At 38.5% G+C, this 12,258-nt stretch overlaps 1 protein-coding gene across 1 annotated transcript in view; it reads right to left on the bottom strand.

The window, feature by feature from the left end:
- PIP4P2 (phosphatidylinositol-4,5-bisphosphate 4-phosphatase 2) overlaps positions 1 to 12,258 on the bottom strand; it is an 85,097-nt gene that overhangs the window by 66,257 nt on the left and 6,582 nt on the right. The gene's annotated exons all lie outside the window — the stretch shown is intronic.

Here is a 12,258-nt window from a genome sequence, read left to right as displayed (position 1 = left end):
AAGGAAGGAAGGAAGGAAGGAAGGAAGGAAGGAAGGAAGGAAGGAAGTTAAATCATATATTTGGGGAATTATTTGGGTAAACATCTGAGCCTGGAGTGAGGAAGGTTCATCTTCCTGAGTTCAAATCTGGCCTCAGACACTTACTAGTTGTGTGACCCTGCGTAAGTCACTTACCTGTTTGCCTCAGTTTCCTCATCTGTAAAATGAGCTAGAGAAGGAAATGGCTAACCACCTCAGTATCTTTGTTTAGGAAATCCCAAATGGGGTCATGAAGAGTCAGAAATAATTGAAATGACTGAACAACACCATGTCAATATTTCAATAAATTCTAATGCATATTGAAGGCATCTTTCACAACTATCACTGATAGAGTATTCTCTACCAAAGAAGTGATAAAGGTTCTTTCCCCATTAGAATGTAAGCTGCTTGAGAGCAAGTAATGTTTTTCCTTATAGCCCCAATGCTTAGCACAGTTCCTTGGAACATAGTCAGTACTCAACAAATTCTTGTTGAATGATTGGTTGAATGTAGATCACAACAAATAAAATAAATAATTTTAATATTTTGAAATTCATGCATTTTTGCACAAATCAAACTATGTAATAAATAAGAAAGGAAATTTTCTATTGGGTCTTTAAAATCAATGCATCAAATATTGTTGATACAGTGTTTAAAATCCAAGAATTATAGGGAATTAACAAATCTATGACTAAGAGCCATGTTCTAATAGCAAAATGTTTCAAAGGCAGCTAAGTGATAGAGAAGATACAGCACTGGACGTTGAGTCAGGAAGAACTGAATTCATATCTGGACTCAAACTATTAGTAGCATCACCTTGGGCAAGTCAATTAACCCAGGTTTGCCTCAGTTTTCTTAATGGCAAAATGGGGAAAATAACAGCACTTAAATCACAGGGTTGTGAGGATAAAATGAGATAATATTTGTAAAAAAAATGATGAGTACAGTGTATATCACAGCACATAGTAGGCATTGATATAAATGCTTATTCCCTTCTCCCTTCTGTTCCTTTCAAAAGATAAATATTCATATGAAATTATAATTTGAAAGATTTCTCCAAATTAATTTAAAACAACTCTGAGGTTTTACCTGATTCCCAGCAAATTCTCAAAGACACCAAAAGTTGGGAATCACAAATGCTGGAAAGGTATTAACGCACTAATTGAGTGCATCTGACAACTCTGAAATTCTCAGAGTCCAACCATTCTGAAAAACAATATGGAATTATGTGAGCAAAGTAACGAAAATATCCATACCCTATTACTAAGAAATCCCTCCACATTACTTGGATCCCATGGGAGTCATGGACAAAAAAAGTTCCATAAATGGCAAAATATTTATAGCAGCATTATTTGTGGAAGCAAAGAACTGTTAAAAAATGGGAGTTCCCTGATTGGTGAATGACTAAAGGAACTATGGTATATGAATGCACTGAAATATAATATTTATGATAAGAGGGGATTAGTCTGAGGCATTCAACAAACATGAAAGATAGATATAAACTGACAGAGGGTGAAATAAGCAGAACTATGAAAACAATGTGAATGCACAATGAATGCACAAGGAACCTGAATGAACAGAAAACAGAAGAGAATGCTATGTAATTATAATGATCAATCTTGACCCACAAAGAAGAATTAAGAGAATGCATCTCCCTCTTTTTAATGAAGAGGTGAGAGATAATGGGTGTAGAATGTTGCCTTCACTGTTGGTTGAGGTTGTTGTATGGTTGTTTTTTCTGAGCTTCTAAAAAAGCCTTTACTATAAAAGCTCACTGGGTAAGTAGGACAGAGGTATATTTAGTAATGATTGTAAAGTAAAAACAATAATCATTGAGGTTTTTTTTAAAAAAAAAAACCTTTGAGAGCTTGCCTATTTGATCATTCTCAGATCTGTAACTTCTCTTTACCTACTTCTTCTAAATCTACCAAGATGCTCAGGTTTCTTCTATTGTTAAGAAACTGCCTTTAAAAAGAGAATTTACTGAGTTACAAGGTTAACAGTGTTAAAGCAGTTTGTGAATGGTAAATGGGGGAGATGTGGAAGATGAGACTGGATTATGCAGATTGCTGAAGCTTTCAGGATGTCTACATCTTTAATGAATTCATAATCCTCAAGCTTTCTGTCCTTTCCTGATACATATTTACCCAGTAACATTTGTAGTTTGTATTTTTAGATGGGAGTTGAGAACTGAAATATTTAGTCTCTGTTATGCATGGGAGGCTTGTCCAATGTCTGTTGGAATATATTGTAGAAGAAGCCATATGGTTAATGGGAAGAGAAATGGATTTGGAGGGAGAAATGGACCTGGGCTTGAAGTAGGTTCTGTTATGTACTGACAATTTGACCTTGCGCAAATTATTTTGAGAAACCAAAGAAGGAGGACTCAATTCTCTCATCCATAAAATGATGGACTAAATTATTTTTAAGACCCTGGTCCAAACCCTGTCAATGATACCTTTCTGTGTCGTAATCCGATATGATAGCCACTCTTTCAAAAGTTACTAATGATTTTTAAGTTGCCAAATCTAATGGATTTTTTTCAATCCTCATCCTTTTTGACTTTGCTGTAGCCTTTGATAATACTGATCACCCTTTTCTTGATATTCTCTTCTCTCGAGGTTTTTATGACCTCACTCTTTTCAGGTTATCTTCCTCTCTGACTACTTCTCCTTTGTTAGATCTTCATCAAAAACATGCCTGCTAACTGTGGGTGTCCCATAAAGCTCTGTCCTGGGGGTTCTTTTCTCCCTCTATTCTATTTCACTTAAAGATTTCAACAACCCTGATGAATTCAGTCATCATCAGTTATTCAACCCTAACACCTCCAGGCTCACAACTCCAACAGCCTATTGGAAATCTTGAAATGTATGTCTCACAAACAACTTAAATTTCAATATATAAAAAACTCAACTGATATTCCCCCCACTACCAAGCTTTTTCTTCTTTCCTAATTTATTGTTTTTAGTAATGGTAACTCCTAACTATTAGTAATTTCTAACTATTGCTGTTAAGGACACAACCATTCTCCCCATCACAAAGGCTCACAATCTAGGTGGCATCCTCAATTCCTCATTCTCTCATTCTTTCATGTCCAATCTATTGCCAAGTCCTGTCAATTTCATCTCATAACATTTGTATATACTCTCTTTTCTCATCTGACATTTCTACCACCATGGGGCATGATGGCATAATATCATGTCTGGATTATTGCAATATAGTCTTGTTTGGTCTCCCTACCTCAATTCTTTCCCCATCCATCTTCCATTTAGCTATCAAAGAAAGCTGCATAAAGCTCAGTTCTGACCATGTCACACTTCTCTATTCATTAAAGTTCAGTGGCTCCCAATTGTCCCTAGTATCAAATATAAAATCTTCTATTTGGCTTTTAAAGTCCTTTACAACCTGACCCCTTCCTACCTTTTCAATCTTCTTACACTTTACTCTTTTCCATGTAGTCTATGATACAGTGACACTGACCTCCTTGGTCTTCCTCATATAAAACATTCTATCTTTTGACTCCAAGAATTCTTACTGACTATTCCACATGCCTGGAATTCCCTGTCTCCTCATCTCTGCTTCCTAGTTTTTCCTGGCTTCCTTTAAGTCTCAGCTAAAATCCCACCTTTTACAAGAAGCCTTTCCAGTTCCTCCTCAAAGTGATTGCCTTCCCTCTAATGATGATGATAACTACAATGATGATATCTAACATTTATGTGGCACTTACTATGTGCTAAGTACAGTGCTAAGCACTTTCTAATTATTATCTCATTTGATGCAATTTCTCCTGTATATGTTTTGTTCGCACATAGTCGCTTACGTGCTGTCTTCCTCATTAGATAGTGAACTTCTTGAGAGCAAGGGCTAATTTTGCCTATCTTCATACCACCAATGCTTAGCACAGTACCTGGCATAGAGCAAGCACTTAACACATGCTTTTTTATTACTTTTGTTGTTGTACTGTTAAATAAAAATGGACAAGATGAGTAAATTCTCTAAGATCTGCTCATCTTGCTCGTAATCTACCAGATTCTCTAACCAGGAAATATTAGCACATCAAAAGGATATTTGTAGGAGGTAAGGGAACATTTTTTTTGTCTGCATATGCCTATCAAAATGGTGTTTGTGGAATGTAAACTCCTTGAGAGGGAGGACTGGTTCTTATTTCGTCTTTGTGTCTCCAGCACCTGCTATGGGGATAGGGGTGATTAAATGAAGATTCAAACTGAATTGAGTCTGGAAAAGGTTTGAGTGTCCACCTAGCATTATAGGACCCCTAAATTAAGAGGGTATTTTTTGAGAATTGCCTTTACTCAGTTTGAAATCCCTAACCCAGCAGTAACCAATATGTGTTTACTTGAGTCATCCCTGATTTTTATCTTTTACATTTTAGAACCTTAACATAAAAACAAACATATTCATTGCCTTTCTCCACATCCTTCCCAAAGAAGTGACACAACAGATGTTGGTATTGGCTAATGGTCCTTTAGGCAATTCTCTGTAAAAGCTTTTCACTTTAAACCTACATACTTCTTCTGTTCTTATGGTTGCTCTTCCTCCTGATGATAGCTGCTTCAAATAATTGCTTAAATTAATTGATCTCATTTGGACCATAGCTAGTAAGGGGTCTCCCTGCCTCTCATCTCTCCATCTTCCAAAGAGTTTTACACACATTGTCAGATTAATCTTCCCAAAGCATTGCTCTTATTATGTCAATTCTTTTGTCTCTGAAGTTCAAACTGTTTCACTAGGCATTCAAGGCCTGTTTTGTTCTCATCATACATCTCCAGTCTTATCTAGCACTATGCTACTGAATATATCCTACAGTCTAAAAGAAATAGGTTACTTGCATTTCCCTGAAAGTACTCCTTGGTTTCCTTCTTCTGTTTCATTGTTTATGCTTTTCCTTCTGCTGCTTTTCTGCCTGTCTGATACTTACTTATTTTTCAAGGAACAACTCAAAAGCCACCTCCTCCATGAAGCCTTTACCTAATCAAAAGACATACATTTAGAGCTGAAAGAGACCTCGGAGATCATCTAATTCAATCCCTTTGTTTTATAAATAACAAAACCAAAGCCCAGAAAAGTTAAATAACTTTTAAGTTATTCAAGGTAACACTAGTATCAAAGACAAAACTAGAATCTGTGTTCTCTGACTCTAAAGCCCCCCAAATCATCACTCTTTGATAGCCTAAGGGCAGCTGGAAATAATATTTTTCTTCTCTGAACCCCCTTCTCTTCTCTTCTCTTCTCTTCTCTTCTCTTCTCTTCTCACTACTCCATAATTACCCTTTCTGCCAAAATATTAAATCCCTCAATTAAATATAATCAAGCAAAAAAAATTAATACATCAGCTATATTTGAAAATATATGTCTTATTTTGCTCCCATAGTCAATCACCTCTTTGCTGACTGGAGGAAAATGTATTGTTGGTATTGGTCACTGCATTCATCAGAGTTCTTTTAAGCCTTTGACAGTTGTTTTCCTTTAGCCTAACATTAAGCCTTTAATGCATGCTTCCCCTGCCCATCCTTTGTACTTCAATAACTGTACTTTCACATTATAGCTTGCATTATAATTATTTGTGTATTTGACATCTTCACTACTAGATTGTAAACCATGAAATAAAAAATCTGTCTTTTTCTCATCTACCACAAGATTACAGGAAGAGTTGGCACTCAATAAATCCACAATCAATTTACAGTCAGTACAGAAGCATTTAAGTATCTACTATGAACTAAAGCCACATGTGGTCCTCTAGGTCCTCTTTTATTAAAGGGATTTGTTCTGTGAAGTTCAGATTCAGTCAAAGGTTCAGACTTGAGGACCTATAAGACCACATGTGGACTTGAAGCCAGGTTCTCCACCTCTGGGCTAAGCACTGTGCGTGCTAAGTGTTGGGGATACAGATATAAAGAGTGAAACAAACTTTACTGCAAAGTGCTTTCCTTATAATAAAGGAGACAAGTATGATATACAGCAGCATGAATATAAAGTGAGTAAATACAATATAAACAAAGTAGATAATAGAAGGCGATTTGGGGCGGTGGGGAGTCAAGATGGAGTAGAAGCAGGACCTCCCCGCTGCTCCAGCTTTCTTCCACCTTACCCAACCCATGTAAAAAGGGGACTCTAAACAAACTTTGGAGCTTCAGAACTGTAATGTAATGCCAAAAGAAGGCAACTTCTCAGGTTCAAAATACCAGCATAGGTGCTCTCTATTTTATTCAGTGACAAACCAAGAACAGAGAAGATCAAAACATGACATCATTCAAAATACAGCATTTACTAAGCGTGATTAAATAATCTCCAAGCACTACCCCACCCCAGGACCTTCCAATCATTCAATCAATTACAAAGTCTCTGTTCTAAATACTTCTCCACCCCTAGGCTATACCTTAATTAAGTCCACCACAAAGCCCCTCTTCTCAAATGGAGATTAGTTTCCAAACATAAGGTCAAAAGTTCTCCACCCCTGGATCACAATTGAATCTACCCCAGAGTTACATCAAGTTTAAACACAGCACTTAATACCCAAATGGAGGTCTTTTCTTCATCTTGACACAAGGCAAGTTCTCAGGAATCTTAGTTCCTGGGGAGACAAGGCTTAGCAAAGCCACAAGATACATTGCCAGTCCCTTCATGAATTTATCCTCTGTCTGTAAAACAGTCCTAGAACCCCTGAACACATTAGCAAAGCCCTCTCCCAGGATTTCTGTAAACATACAACAAGAAAATCCTTCTTCAGGGCTTCTGAACCAACAGAAAGGCTCCCAGACCCCTGCAACAACAGCACTGTCCTTCACCAGTGGACAGTATTCATTCTGTCTGCAGGACAGTCTCCAGACCCCTGCAACAACAGCACTGTCCCTCACCAGGGGACAGTATTCACTCTCTGTCTGCAGGACAGTCTCAGGGCTTCTTAGCGAACAGCCAGGTTCCAGGACTTCTTCAACAAAAGGACTGTCTTTCACCAGTGGACAAATCTGGCAAAACAACATCAAAACAGACAGACAAAGTACCAGCAAAACAGCCATGTCTCCTCAGTCCTTGGCAGCTCAGGGGGCAGGTCTCAAAAGTCCAGGGCAATTCAAAGCGGCCACCAGCAATTCTCTTAGTCTCTCTCTCTCCACGAGGTGCTGCTTCCAAAAAAAAAATCTTCCGCCTCTCTCTAGTGTCTCTCCAAATCTACGTCACCAGCTCCTCCCAGTTCAGGACTTTCTTTTCACATCAACAAGCCCATCCCACAGGTGGGATTAACAAGCTCTGGGTTTTAACACAATCAATTTGAAAACCAAGCCAATACAGGGGAATCTTTAATTGCCATTACTATCACAAGAACCCACAAAATGACACAGAGAAGCTAACCTCCCGCTAAGGACAGCCCAGCAGGCCAGCAGGAATCGGCTAGCACAGTGCTCTGGGAGCTGAGCCCAGCCCCACGCCAAGGCTTAAGCCCCAGGGCGGGCCTGACCAGCCACTAGCCAGAGGCACTCCAGATCAGCAGCAGCTGTGGCAGTTTCCAGATTTATCAACACATAGATGCAAAGGACAAAGTGAGAGGTCAGTGCAGTCTGGACTTTGGGATCCAGTAAGAGGGAGTGCATGACTTTTGCCCCCGGAGTGAAAAGCCGCTGAGATGCCAGCACAGCCAGCCAGTACCACGTGGCGGCTTCAGCTCCTGGCCTGCAGAGTGTAAGGGGACCAAGCAACCAGTCTGAGGGGTAATCGCTCTTGCTTTAACCTTCTTGGATCTGGATTGCAGTCTAGGGTGAAGGTCCTGGGGTGTGTGTCCAGCTTGCCAGAGCATGTGGAGACCTCAGAGAGGGCACCCCTCTAATACCTCTGGCAGCTGAGAAAACCCCAGAGATTGGGATGAAAGCTCCCCTGTCTGATGGCAGAGTCCTACTGTGGCAAAAAGCCCGGGGGTTAAGTGACCGAGGGGCGACATGACCAGGCAAAGGAAACAAAGCAGACAGAAGATTCCAACATTAGACTCCTATTTGGGGGACAAAAAGGAGCAAAGCATGGAACAGGAGGAAGACAGTGAAGTCAGAACTCCTGCACCAAAAGCTTCAAAGGAAAAAACGAGCTGGTTATAGGCCATAGAGGACCTTAAGAAACAGATAAGAGAAGTGGAGGAAAAATTGGGAAGAAAAATGAGAACGATGCAAGAAAATTATGAAATGAGAGTCAACAGACCGACTGAGGAAAATGACACCTTAAAAAAATAGACTAACTCAAATGGCAAAAGAGGCTCAAAAAGGCAATGAGGAGAAGAATGCCTTAAATAGCCAAATTTGCCAGATGGAAAAAAGAATCTCAAAAGCTCACTAAGGGGAAACATTTCTTCAGAATTAGATTGGAGCAAATGGAAGCTAATGACTTTATGAGAAATCAAGATGCTGTTAAACAGATCCAAACAAATGAAAGAATAGAAGGCAATGTGAAATATCTCATGGGAAAAACCACTGACCTGGAAAATAGGTCCAGGAGAGATAATTTAAAAATTATTGGACTACCTGAAATCCATGATCAAAGTAAGAACCTAGAAATCATCCTCCAGGAAGTTCTCAAAGAAAACTGCCCTGATGTTTTAGAACCAGAGGGCAAAATAGAGGTTGAAAAAATCCACCGATCACCTCCTGAAAAAAGATCCCAAAAAGAAAACTCCTAGGAATATTATAGCCAGGTTCCAGAATTCCCAGATTAAGGAGAGAATATTACAAGCAGCCAGGAAGAAACAATTTTAATATTGTGGAAACACAATCAGGACAACCCAGGATCTGACAGCTTCTACACTGAGGGATCGAAGGGCTTGGAATATGATATTCCAGAGGTCAAAGGAGCTGGGATTAAAACCAAGAGTCACCCACCCAACAAAACTGAGTATCACGTTTCAGAGGAAAATATGGTCATTCAGTGGAATAGAGGACTACCAAGCATTCTTGCTGAAAAAACTAGAGTTGAATAGAAAATTTGACATTCAGATACAAGAAGCAAAAGAAGCATGAGAAGGTAAACAGGGAAAAGAAATCATAAGGAACTTATCAAAGTTGAACGATTAACATTCCTACATGGAAAAACAATAATTGTAACTTATGAAACTTTTCTCAGTAGTTGAAGGGAATAGAAATATGTGTGTGTGTGTGTCTATGTATGAGGGTATATGGGCATATGAATACATAGGTGAATGTGTGTATATATGTTTACAGGTATACATAGATAGAGGGCACAGGACCAATTTAACAGGAAGGGATGATACTTAAAAGGTGAAATTAAGAGGTAAAAGAGGAATATAATGAGAGGAGATGGGAAGAGACAGAATGGGGTAAACTATCTCATATAGAAGAGGCAAGGGAAAATGGTTACAATGGAGGGGAAGAATAGGAAGGCAAAACGGAATGCGTCAACCTTATTCCCATTGAATTTGGCTTGAGGAGGGAATGACATACACACTAAATAGGATATCTCACCCTCCAGGAGAGTAGGGGGGGAAAGGTATGGAAGGGGGATTGATGGAAGGGAGGGCAGCCTGGCGGGGGAGGGAAGTTGGAAGCACCCACTTTTGAAAAGGTACAGGATCAAAGTAGAGAATAGAACAAGTGGGAGGTGGGATAGGAGGGAGGGAAATATAGTCAGTCTTTTACAATATATCTACTATGTTATTGTTTTGCATTAGCCACACATGTACAACCTATATTGAATTGCTTATCTTCCCAATAAGGGTGGGTGACAAAGGAGGAAGGGAATGAATCTGGAATTCAAAGTTTTAAAATCAAATATTTATATATATATACTATTATTAATACAATTTTACATGTAATTGGGAAATAAGATACACCGGCACTGGGGCATAGAGATCCACTGGAAAAAGTCAAAAGGGGTATGAGAAAATATGGGAGAGAGCAGATTGGAGAAGAGTATATCCTGTGGGACTGCTATTTTGGGGCAGTGGGTAGTGGAAAAACGGGGAGAAAATTTGTAACTCAAAATCTGGCGGAAATGAATGATATAAATTAGAAGTTAATAAATAATTTAAAAAATAAAAAAAAGAAGGTGATTTGGGATGGAGAGCACTAATAGGAAAAGCTCTATGCATATGATAGTGATGATACTAAATCTATACTTGGACTTAAATTCTGAAATTTTCATCATGCAATATGTCTCTTTAATTCTCCCTTTCTAAGAATTACACTTCCAAGATTTGGACAGAGGTGTTATTAGTTTTTCTGTCAGTGGAGTAAGCCCCAAATTGTATGCCTCCAGTAGTTTCAACTCTGGACTTTTAAGAAAAATAGAAAGGAAAATTATTTTTGTTATTTCTCTAGCATGTTTATATTAGTAATGAAATAGTTTTGGGTACCCTCTGGTCAGTCTTCATGTGAGCATATTTTTCAAAGGAATGTCATAGGCTTCCATAGCTCATAAGAAGTGAAAAATATCAGCAAGTCAAGTCAATAAGTAAACAAGCATTTATTAAGCACTTACTATATTCCCAGTATGTGCTAAGCATTGGGAATACAAAGAAAGGTAAAAAGCAGTCCCGAATCACCTTTATAATAGGGGAAACCATACCTAAACAACTACATACAAACAAGATATAGATAGGATAAATTGGAGATAATCTTAGAGGGAAGAACTAGCATTAAAAGGGATTGGGAAAGGTTTCCTGCAAAAGGTCGAATTTTATCTGTAGTCTGAAGGACATCAAGGACACCAGGAGACTTGGATGCTGGGGAGAACATTCTAGATACAGGGGACCGTCTCTAAATGTACAGTCAAAAGACTGAATGTTGTGTGAGCAACAGCAAAGAGGTCAGTGTCAGTGAATTGCAGAGACCATGGAGGGAAATGAAAAATAAAAAAGATTGGAAAGATAGGAAGGGGTCTGGTTATGACAGTCTTTAAAAGCCAAACAGAGGTTGAAAATAATAGGGAACCAATGGAATTCATTAAATAAGAGTGGGTAGATAACATGGTCAGACCCATACTCTAGAAAGATCAGTCTGATAGTTGAGTGAAGTAAGGAGAAACATGAGGCAGAAAAACCAATCAGAAGGTTAAACAGTTAATTTCTAGTCTACTGGAAGGTAATAATGGAAAAAGGAATTTAAATCAAGGAAAGTAAGAGAGTAAAATACTTAAATATTTCAATGAACCAATAACCTCACTAATAAAAGTCCTTTCTCCAATGGCACAGATCACATTTCACATATATCTTCTCACCCAATATGATTCTTGCCCATTTTCTGCCATAAAACCTCCAAGAAGGAGTTATCCAACAGGGCCTGCCTTCTGGCCTTTGGAACATTCCACAGAGAGCAATGCTATACTCAGCCTTCCCATCATACTCCTTACTTCAGTAACATGACCAGCTCATCTTCTTTTCCTGGACTATAACTTTTATGGTGTTTCCTGAATATAAATCATTATTGGTAATAGTCTAGAGCCTATTTGCATCTAGAATCTGTCTATTGCCCTTTGGGTTCTCTACAACTTTATTATTCTGTGGCCATTGTAGTGTTCCATAACTCTAAGTCACAGAACATCACTAGATGATATGGGTATTAAAAAGAAGAATTTGCATTAAAAAGAAGAGTAGCATGGAATGACTGAAAGGTCTGTGTAATTTTCCAAGCCACAAAGCCTTCTCTCTTCCTTCTTTTCAATCCTCCAATCATCCCCTTGTCCATCTGTGGTACCAGATGAAGATAAATATACTGATGAGACTAACTCAATGGACTGACTCACCTATCCAACTTCATACTGGGCATAGTTCGGACAATAAGCACAGAGTGAGATGGAAATTCAATAACCACTTTTATAAATACAGGCATTTTCATGAAAGCACCTAGGAGAAGGGAGATTTTATATATGATATTGATATATAACATAATAATTTGTATTATTAATTGGGAGTGTTTTTCACTGATGTAGGAGACTTCAAGAGAGGAAAACTCCGTCTACCATTGTAGATCAGCAAATGTTCTGCATCTTACAATGCAGAGAAATTAAATGACTTGTCCTGAGTCACAGAGAGTAGATGTTAGAGGCAGAACTAGAATCCAAATCTTCTTGACTCTGAGGCAGTTTCTCTTTCCAATATACCATGTTGCCTCTAATAATATTATAAAGATATTATTAAATAGTCTTCAATGGCCCCTAGCCATCCTTTACATGAGTTCTACAGGAAGGAAGGAAGGAAGGAAGGAAGGAAGGAAGGAAGGAAGGAAGGAA

This window comes from Petaurus breviceps, unplaced genomic scaffold (assembly GCF_028583685.1).
Source record: "Petaurus breviceps papuanus isolate PSGF00001 unplaced genomic scaffold, PetGlider_PUasm1.0 179, whole genome shotgun sequence".
Classification (NCBI taxonomy): Eukaryota; Metazoa; Chordata; class Mammalia; order Diprotodontia; family Petauridae; genus Petaurus; species Petaurus breviceps.
The sequence above is the reverse complement of the archived record's forward strand: the minus strand, read 5'-3'. Positions and strand labels throughout refer to the sequence as shown.